Below are 10,321 nucleotides of genomic sequence, written 5' to 3'. Positions count from 1 at the left end.
GGGTGGGTGGTGAACTGAATGAAAGGAAGGCAATGATTGATTATGTGTGTGTGGATGAAAGGATGCGAAGATGTGTAATGGATGCAAGAGCTTATAGAGGTTGGGGGAGTGGACTTTCTGACCACTACTTGGTGGTGGCCAGAATTAGGATCCAAGTAAGATGGAGGAATAGAAGAAGGGAAAGACGAGAGGAAGGAGTAGTTGCAAGGAGAGTGGAAAGGTTACAGGAGGATGAGAAAATGGCAGAGTATAAGAAAGAAGTGGAGGAACGATTGGGCAAACGTGAATTGGAGCAGATGGGGGACGTGGAAGGTGTGTGGAGGATATTTACAGAAGAAATATGTGCAGCATGTGATGTGGTGTGTGGGAGGAAGAGAAGACGGAGGGAGGTACAAGGAACAGTGTGGTGGACTGAAGAGGTGAGACAGGCTGTGGCACAAAAGAAGAAAGCATACAATGAATGGATGAGTAATAGGGGCGTGGAAGAAGTTGAGAGGCGGAAGAGAGAGTTATATGTAGAAAGAAAGAGAGAGGTGAAAAGATTAGTAAGAGAGAGTAAGAAGAGAGTGGATGAGGAATTTGAAAGGAATTTGAGTGTAAAGTGGAGGGACTGTAAGAAAATGTTTTGGAAAGAGGTGAACAAAGTAAGACAGTGTGGAAGTGAGGTTAGCATGGGAGTGAAAGATAAAAATGGTAGATTGCTAGTGGAGAAGGGAGAAAAATTGAGCAGATGGAGAGAACACTTTAAGGAATTGTTGAACATACAGGATGGAAGTAATGCGAGTATAAGTGGATGGGGAATGGCTGGGAGAAGGAGGGAGGTGAGAAGACAGGAAGAAATCAATAGGATAGAAGTTGTGGAAGCAATGAAGAAAGTCAAAATGGGGAAAGCCCCAGGAATTGATGGAGTGTGTGGTGAAATGCTGAAGCATGGGGGAGAGATAGTAGTAGAATGGATGTGGAAGATGTGCAGATTGGCCTGGGAGGAAGGTAGAGTCCCGGAGCATTGGAAGTCAGGTATAATTATTCCCTTGTACAAAGGAAAAGGGGAAAAAGAAGGGTGTGGTAATCATAGGGGCATTTGTCTTCTTAGTATAATAGGAAAAGTGTATGGTAGGATACTTATTAACAGAGTTAGAGAAGAACAGAGGAATTAGTTGGAGAAGAACGGGGAGGCTTTAGGAAGGGAAGAGGTTGTGTAGATCAGATATTCATTCTTAGATCTTTAGTGGAAAAGTTTCTAGAGAAGGGAAAGAAGTTGTATGCGGCTTTCATGGATTTGGAGAAAGCATATGACAGGGTGGACAGACAAGGATTGTGGAAAGTATTAAGAATATGTGGAGCAGATGGGAAGTTGTTGAATGCTGTGAAGAGTGTGTATGATGCTGCTAAGGCTGCAGTGCGTGTGGATGGTGAACTAAGTGAATTTTTCTCCTTGAAGGTTGGGTTGAAACAGGGATGTGTCATGTCTCCATGGTTGTTCACTCTGTACATGGATGGGGCAATAAAAGAGGTACAAGGTAGGGTAGTGGATGTTGGAGTGGCCCTGGTTAGAGAGGATAGTGTTTGGAAACTCCCTGTACTGTTGTTTGCAGATGATACTGTGTTGTTGAGTGAAGACGAAGGGGAGCTGCAAGGCTTGGTGGATGAATTTGGGAGAGTGTGTAAGAAACGGAATCTAAAGGTGAATGTAGGGAAGAGTAAAGTGATGGTCTTTGAGAGAGATGAAGTTAGTGAATGTACAGCGAGGTTGGATGGTGAGGAATTGGAAAATGTGAGTACGTTTAAGTACTTGGGTAGTGTGATGAGTAAGGATGGAGGTTTGGAGGGTGAAGTTCTTGAAAGGGTACAGCAGGGAAGAAAGGTTGCTGGTTCTCTGAAAGCAGTGATAAGAAACAGGGAAGTAAGCATGGAAGTGAAAAAGTTACTACATGACAGTATTGTGATACCAACTCTAACGTATGGAAGTGAAGCTTGGACGTTGTTGGAAAGACACAAGTCAAGAGTGAGAGCAGTGGAAATGAATTATTTAAGAGGAGCCTGTGGAGTCACATGGACAGACAGGCTGACGAATGAGGATATAAAGGAGCGTTGTGGTGTGGATGTGGATGTGATAGGAAGCGTTATGAGGAACACACTGAGGTGGTTTGGCCATGTGGAGAGGATGGAGGGTGAGAGACTGACGAAGAGAGTGTATGTGAGTGAGGTGGAAGGGGAAAGAGGGAGGGGGAGGCCGAGGATATGATGGAGGGATGGGGTGGAGAGGTATATGAGAGAGGGGGGTGTGAGTTATGAGCAGGGCAGTGAAATGGCGGGGGACGGGGCGACGTGGAGGCGATTTGTTTGTGGCCACCCCAAACGGGATTGAGGCGTCTGGCAATATATATATATATATATATATATATATATATTTCATTCATTCATTGCCAGACGCCATGTATCCCAAACGGGGTGGCCAAGGGCTTAGAGTTAATTGTTTAACAGGGAGGTGCACTAATCCTCCACCAACCCCACTTGACACGTAGGGATGCCAACAGCATCTGGTGTTCCCAGGCGGTCACCCATCCAAGTACTACCAGATCCAACGTTGCTTAACTTCGCTGATCGGATGGGAAGCTGTGTACTCAACGTGGTATATATATATATATATATATATATATATATATATATATATATATATATATATATATATATATATATATATATATATATATATATATATATATATATATATCATCCAATCCTACGTTGCCCCATGAGGAGCGCAGGAGCCCGGGGCTAGGAAAGTTGGTCCTGGCATTTGCTGTAAGATGAGAGTGACCAGCCTCACTCATCCCTGAGTGGCATTACGTAAGCAATAAACCCCAACCATCTCTTGGATATAAACCTTCACCGGCTTAATCCGATTGGAGCACCTTTATTACCCAGTAAACCACCAGGAGCCAAAATTTGGTTAAGTAGTTACCTCCCAGCGTAGTAAATGGTTTCCTGGTGTACAGGAAACCATTTGGCTTGTCACTCAGTCACCCACAGGCAGAAGGAAGAGGAAAGAATGAGGGAATGAAAGACACAAAAGGAAGTGTAAAGTCACCCGCAGGCAGAAGAAAGAGGAAAGAATGAAGGAAAGAAAGACAGAAGATGATGGATGGAAACAAGGATGGAGGAGAGGAAAGGGCAGACACCCGAGAGCAGCACTACATCAAGTGAGTGGATGGTGAGCGCCCCCACCTACCACAGACACACACACACACACACACATATCTGTCTATCTATCTATCTATATATATATATATATATATATATATATATATATATATATATATATTGTTACATAGCCTATGATTTCATCATCCTTTGTGTAATTTTAACGCACAGTTGCTGCATGTTTGATCACGAGCGTGTTCTGCCTCAGTCCCCCCCTTCTACCGTTATAGTAGAGTAAGTCGTTCTCTCTGTTATTCAGAGCGGGATTTTCAGCTTTTTGTCCCCATGGCTTCATTTGCGCGTCCTTCTTACAAGTTGTATCAAGCTCTCCTGGCCCCTATTTAATGAGCTCAGTCTCTGCATCATTGCCACTTAGATCTGCTCCTCATTTTGTTCACATCTCTGTCCTCCCCTGTACAGTTATTATTATTGTGAATTTCTCAGGAAGTCTCCAACCATCTAGCAGCTGTGTGATTTGAGTATACGTGTTATTGCATTTTGTTCTTGTACTGTATAGCATAAGGTTAATTCTTAGGCCTAGTGAGGTTTTTTGATTAATGTTGGGTTATGTCAGTCATTTTTGATAATAGTTTGTATCTGTAATAATTTATCTGGCATTCACTGAGTATTAGGTATCTCATTTTATCAGGGCTGACTTAGATAAATTTACTCTTGCTAATTTCGTGTTAATAGAGGCTATTGCAGTTAACCATATATTTAACCTGTTTATTTGCCATTACATTATCCTTATGAGTCCTGAATGTTTTGTTGTTAGTTTGAGCATTAAACTTAACTTGTAATTTTACCTAACTCTTTTTGTTTGAACCTGGAACTTTACGGGACAGTAGTGATTTTTAGTATTCTCAGTTAAAGTGTACATTATCTTTCTCTGTTCCGTAACAATATATATATATATATATATATATATATATATATATATATATATATATATATATATGTATGTATGTATGTATGTATTTATGTATGTATATCACTAAATGCTCCATCTACATTCGTTTAGCTTGTATAGAAAACTACCATACCTTGAAGAATACTGGAACATAGTGTAATAATCACTGAAAATTTTGTTTTATTCACTATGATCTAAATGAGCGGTTCTGAGACCTGAGTGCCGGACTTACGTATATTTTGTGATATTATGCGCCATGTTCTGCAGATAACTTTCTTTCCGTCTGCATTGTATACATACAGCTCCGGACAGAAATTCGTGATACAGGGTAATCTGCCACCAGAGGTCAGGTTAATCATACACGTTTACCCCCCCCCCCGCCAACTCCCCCTCGTTACCTCCACCAAACACTGATTTCTTGGGTGGATGGATCGGAGATATGAAGCTTCGCTCACTCTCACGTCTTGCTGCATGTAATGTTACTTTAATTTTCTTACTATTAGGTGTATTATCAAGTGCATAGATCCATCATCAGTTCCATGAGAAGTGATTATATCGAAGTTTTAGCAGATTTCAACACAATGACCTTAATGTATAGAGTCTGGTATCCAAATACTTATCCAACGTGTTCTAAGCGATAGACTAAAATCCAAGTAACAATTGAAAGTTATATGGCCAGATAAGTCCCTCTCTTGCCTTGTCATCTGGACAGCCACATATACACCCACTTCCTTATCCACCTACACACTCAACCCATCCAACACAACCCACCGACCTCACCCCTGCCACCCACCCAGCCCACCGATCCCTGCTATCCACCCTGCTAACCCACGAATGCCACACACGAAGTTTACCCAACAATGCCACTCAACTCATTTACTCATTCACTTCTCCATCGTGCACCCATCCAGCCACCCAACCCAACCACCCACTTAGATCATCGCGACCACACAATCGTCTCAGCCACCCTGGCGACCAACGGTGCCCACTCACCCTGAAGACTCACTTTGCCTACACATGCCCACAACCTGTCTTGCCCACCGACCCCTACCACCCACCCTCACCATTCACAAATTCCACCCACCCTTCCCACTCACGAATTCCACCCACCCTGGTCACCCAACAATGCCATCCATCTCATCCATCCACACAACTCTCTCAACTCTCCCTGAACAATCCCCACCCACCTCACGCTGCCCATCCTGTCCACCCACTCCTCCCACCGACTCACAAGCCCATCCACCCTTCTTACCCAACCCCATTCGCTCCGTCACCCCATTCACCCTTTTGAGCCCAACCCCATTCATTCCGCCACCCATTCACCCATTTGAACCCGACGTATCCATCAAACTCATCTTATCCAGACCTAACTTACCGACCCCTCCTCGACAACACACATATCCAGCCACCTACCCACCCAGCCCACCAAACGCATCAACTCACTAACCCATTTACCTTTACAACCCACTCAAAACCACTCCACACACCACACCCAACAAGTGCCCCCCCTCCCCCGTCTCCACCATTACCACTGTCCACCGAACTACCACACTCACCTCAACAACTCCACCCACCCAACCGACTCACACACACACACACACACACACACACACACACACACGGAGAGAGAGAGAGAGAGAGAGAGAGAGAGAGAGAGAGAGAGAAACTGACACAGTATGGTCGTCCACACGTGTGCTCGAGCAAGTGCTGGACACATGTAAGCAACACAGTAACGACCACGCTGCAAACATGTTGGGAACAGCAGCGTCCAGATCATGTTGGCAACATCATGATGAAGTCTCAACTGCCTGGTATGGATACACTTATCCCATCGCCTCTCCTGGAAGTCTTCGAAGCTGCACTTAAACATGTTTGCATACATCTGTCCAAATATTGCTGCAAACATGTTCCCGAACATGTTGCCTGCCGTGTTGCCAATATATGTTCGAGTGCTCGTGTGGACTTGCCCTAAGAGAAACAAAACACGCAGAAACACACACACACACACACACACACACACACACACACACACACACACGGGGAGTAGCTCACAACAACTTCACTCACTAATCATCCTCAGTGGTTGTTTATCCCCGAGGAATATTGGCCCCACGTCTTACGAATTACTGTTTGATGGTTGACTGTATAATCATTGAACAGTACGAACAGCATGTAATACCGTACTGAAACTAGCATAGTAATGATAGTTAATATTTTACCAGAGTATTCGCTCATTAAAACTATTGCCAATTGGATGGCATATCATGGAATCCTAATGGAAATACATGCATAATATAGCTGAATTAAAGGGTTAATGTCGGAGATACCAGTCAATGTACTGTCCAAACTGCTACTAAAACAGTACTAGACACTTCCACAGCCCATGCGTCCCCTTCACCGTCCCCAAATCCTCCCTCCCTCCTTTCCCACCCTCCGCATGTGTGTGTGTGTGTGTGTGTGTGTGTGTGTGTGTGTGTGTGTGTGTGTGTGTGTGTGTGCATACGGTATATCTGTTCTTATCTAATTGTTCTTACCTAATTGTTGCTTTACAGGAATGAGTCAAGGTCGTACTGTCCCTTGTATTAAACAACTTTTATCGTACAAATCCTTAAATTTATGAATAGTTTTGGCACGCATTATTTCATTCGGTAGTGCATTCCACTCATCAATTGCTCTATTTGGGAAACTGAATTTCCTTACGTCTTTCTCACCTCTCTTTATGCATTTTTTTTTTCAGTGTCCTCTTGCTGATGCGTCTCCATAGGTTATATACTCATTGATGTCTATTCTATCTTTCCCTGAGATGTATTTATATAGCGCCATCATGTTTCCTCTTCCTTCTCTCTTGTAGTATTGGTAGGTTCAGTTTTTCTTTTATTTCTTCATAGCTTAGATTCTTTAAGCCTGGTACCCATCTTGTAGCAGCCCATTGTACTTTTTTAACCTTATCTATGTGTTTTTTGGGATGAGGATTCCAGACCACTGATGCAAATTCGAGGGTTTGTCTGATGAATGAGGTAATTATCTTTCTCGGCATGCCTTCATTTATATATGTGAATGCTATTCTCATATTAGCAAGTAGTGTGTGCATGTTTCGTACCTTCTCATTTATGTGGTCTGCCGGAGAAAAAGTCTGTTATTGATAATCACTCTTAGGTCCTTCTTTTCTGATATGTGTAGGGTTGAACTTCCTATCTTATAATCCCGATCTGGTTCTTTTCCACTTTTACCAAACTTAATTACATGGCATTTGTCCACAATGACTTCCATTTGCCATCTATTGCTCTATTTATGAAGTTTGTTTAATTCTTCTTCTAGCTCTCTGCACGAGTCTGTAATTCACCTTTGTATTTTTGCATGATCAGCAATCATATATAGATAGCATCCCATTCAAATGTTTCTGTCTAGCCTATATCATTAATATATACTAAAAACATAATTGGTGCCATCACTGAGCCCTGTGGAACTCTCCAAGTCACTTCCCTCCATGATGAGTAATTATTCCTTAGTTCTGTTCTCATTTCCCTTTTCTGAGAAAATCCTGCATCCAACAAAACAGATTACCTTGGATTCCTCCTTGATGGTACAGCTTCCATAAGAGTCTGGTGAGGTATTCCGTCAAATGCTTCCTTAATATCAAAATAGATACCGTCCACCCATCCTTCTCTTTTCCGTAGTGTTTCTGCAACTCTATCGTAGTAGCTTAATAGATTTGTAAAACATAATTTTCCTTTTCTAAAACCGAACTGTCTTTCTGATATCATATTGTATTACTGCAGTTGGTTCAGCTAAATTTTCCTTACTAGTTTATCTAGTACCTTGCATACAACACTGGTCAGAGATACTGGTCTATAGTTGAGTGGATTCTGTTTATTTCCTTTCTTGAATAGGGGAACAATGTTTGTGTGTGTGTGTGTGTGTGTGTGTGTGTGTGTGTGTGTGTGTGTGTGTGTGTGTGTGTTTCTGTCTGTCTGTCTGTCTGTCTGTCTGTTTATGCGTGTTTTCTCTCTCTCTCTCTCTCTCTCTCTCTCTGTGTGTGTGTGTGTGTGTGTGTGTGTGTGTGTGTGTGTGTGTGTGTGTGTGTGTGTGTGTGTGTGTGTGTGTGTGTGTGTGTGTGTGTGTGTGTGTGTGTGTGTGTGTGTGTGTGTGTGTTTCTGCGTGTTTTGTTTCTCTTAGGGCAAGTCCACACTAGCACTGGAACATATATTGGCAACACGGCAGGCAACATGTTCGGAAACATGTTTGCAGCAATATTTGGACAGATGTATATGGGCCTGATGGAGTCCCTCCTGTTGTTCTCAAGAACTGTGCTTCTGTGCTTACTCCCTGCCTAGGCAAACTCTTTCGCCTTTGTCTATCAGCTTGTACCTTTCCTTCTTGCTGGAAGTTTGCTCTCATTCAGCCAGTCCCAAAGAAGGGTGACCACTCCCAACTCTCCAACTATCGTCCAATTGCTTTAACGTCCTGTATTTCAAAAGTTTTCGAGTCAATTCTCAATAGAAAAATTTTAAGGCATCTTTCCTATCACAACTTTCTTTTTGATTGTCAGTATGGGTTCCGTTAGGGACGCTTCACTGGTGATCTTCTCACCTACCTTTCAGACTCCTGGTCATCCTCCTTTCGGGACTTTGGCGAAACCTTTGCCATTGCACTTGACATCTCAAAGGCTTTCGATCGAGTCTGGCATAAATCTTTAATTTCCAAACTGCCCTTTTACGGTTTCTATCCCTCTATCTGTGCCTTCATCGCTAACTTCTTTTCTGGTCGTTCTATAGCCACTGTTGTAGACGGCCATCGTTCTTCTCCTAGATCTATCAACAGTGGTGTTCCTCAGGGCTCTGTCCTATCACCAACTCTCTTCCTTCTATTCATCAATGACCTTCTAAGCTGTGCATCTAACCCTATCCACTCATACGCTGATGACTCCACCCTTCACCTTTCCATTCGGTTCCCGCAACGCCCATCTCAGCAGTTACTTCAACAAACAAGGGATGAGGCTATGGCACACCTAATGTCTGACTTGGCTCGTATCTCTGACTGGGGTAAAAATAATCTTGTTGTTTTTAATGCATCAAAGACTCAATTCTTACACCTAGCAACCAGTCAAAATCTTCCACAGGTATACCCACTAATGTTTAATAATATTCAGCTTAATCCTGCATCATCCTTGAACATGCTTGGGGTTTCATTTACTCGGGACTTATCTCGGAAAGATCATATTACATATCTTGTAAAATCTGCTTCCAAGAGATTGGGTGTGCTAAGCTGACTCCGTTCTCTCTTTACCCCTGCACAATTGTTGACTTTATACAGGGGTTTTATCCGCCCCTGTGTGGAGTACAACTCTTATGTGTGGGGAGACTCCCCACACACAGCTCTTCTCAATAGGGTGGAGTCAAAGGCTTTTTGTCTCATTAACTCTCCTCCTCTTATTGACTCCCTTCAACCTCTGTCTCTTCGCCGCACTGTTGCATCTTTATCTCTTTTCTATCGCTACTTCAATGGTCACTGCTCCTCTGAACTGTCTGCATGCATTCCTCCACCTCTATGACGGGCGCGTAGCACCCGTCTAGCAGCAAACTCTCATCCCTTTTCTGTCCAACTCTCTTATGCAAGAGTTAACCGTTACTCCCAGTCCTTCATTTATGCAACAAGTCAACTCTGGAACTGTCTCCCTCTGTCTGTATTTCCTGCTGCCCATGATCTCCAGTCTTTCAAACGCAGTGTGTCCAGGCATCTCGAAATGAATGGATCTTGAATTTGGCTCTCTCTTGTATTTTGTTTTTCTCTTGGAGGGAACTCTTACTGCAGGCTTATGGCCTTTGGTTCCTTCTTCCTCACATAAAAAATAAAAAAAAACATGTTTAAGTGCAGCTTCGAAGACTTCCAGGAGAGGCAATGGGATAAGTGTATCCATACCAGGCAGTTGAGACTTCATCATGGTGTTGCCAACATAATCTGGACGCTGCTGTTCCCAACATGTTTGCAGCGTGGTCGTTACTGTGTTGCTTACATGTGTCCAGCACTTGCTTGAGCATACTGTGTCAGTTTCTCTCTCTCTCTCTCTCTCTCTCTCTCTCTCTCTCTCTCTCTCCAGTCCACACTGAGCCTTGGCGAGGTGCAGACGTCTCTGCCTGCCTCTCTTAGTCAGACCTCATTTTGGCATTCGAAGCAGAGAATGCAGGGGCTTCTGGAGGGGCCTCCTTA

General features: G+C 43.3%; 1 pseudogene; it reads right to left on the bottom strand.

Annotated features, from left to right (window-relative positions):
• Positions 1 to 2,528: 2,528 nt before the first annotated feature.
• Positions 2,529 to 2,646, bottom strand: LOC145411296 (5S ribosomal RNA; annotated as a pseudogene).
• Between the last annotated feature and the right edge of the window lie 7,675 nt (positions 2,647 to 10,321).

The sequence above is a fragment of the Coenobita brevimanus genome, chromosome 88, assembly GCF_032717465.1.
Source record: "Coenobita brevimanus isolate Jiangsu-jjx chromosome 88, ASM3271746v2, whole genome shotgun sequence".
Taxonomy (NCBI): domain Eukaryota; kingdom Metazoa; phylum Arthropoda; class Malacostraca; order Decapoda; family Coenobitidae; genus Coenobita; species Coenobita brevimanus.
This window is presented reverse-complemented; position numbering and strand designations above follow the sequence as displayed.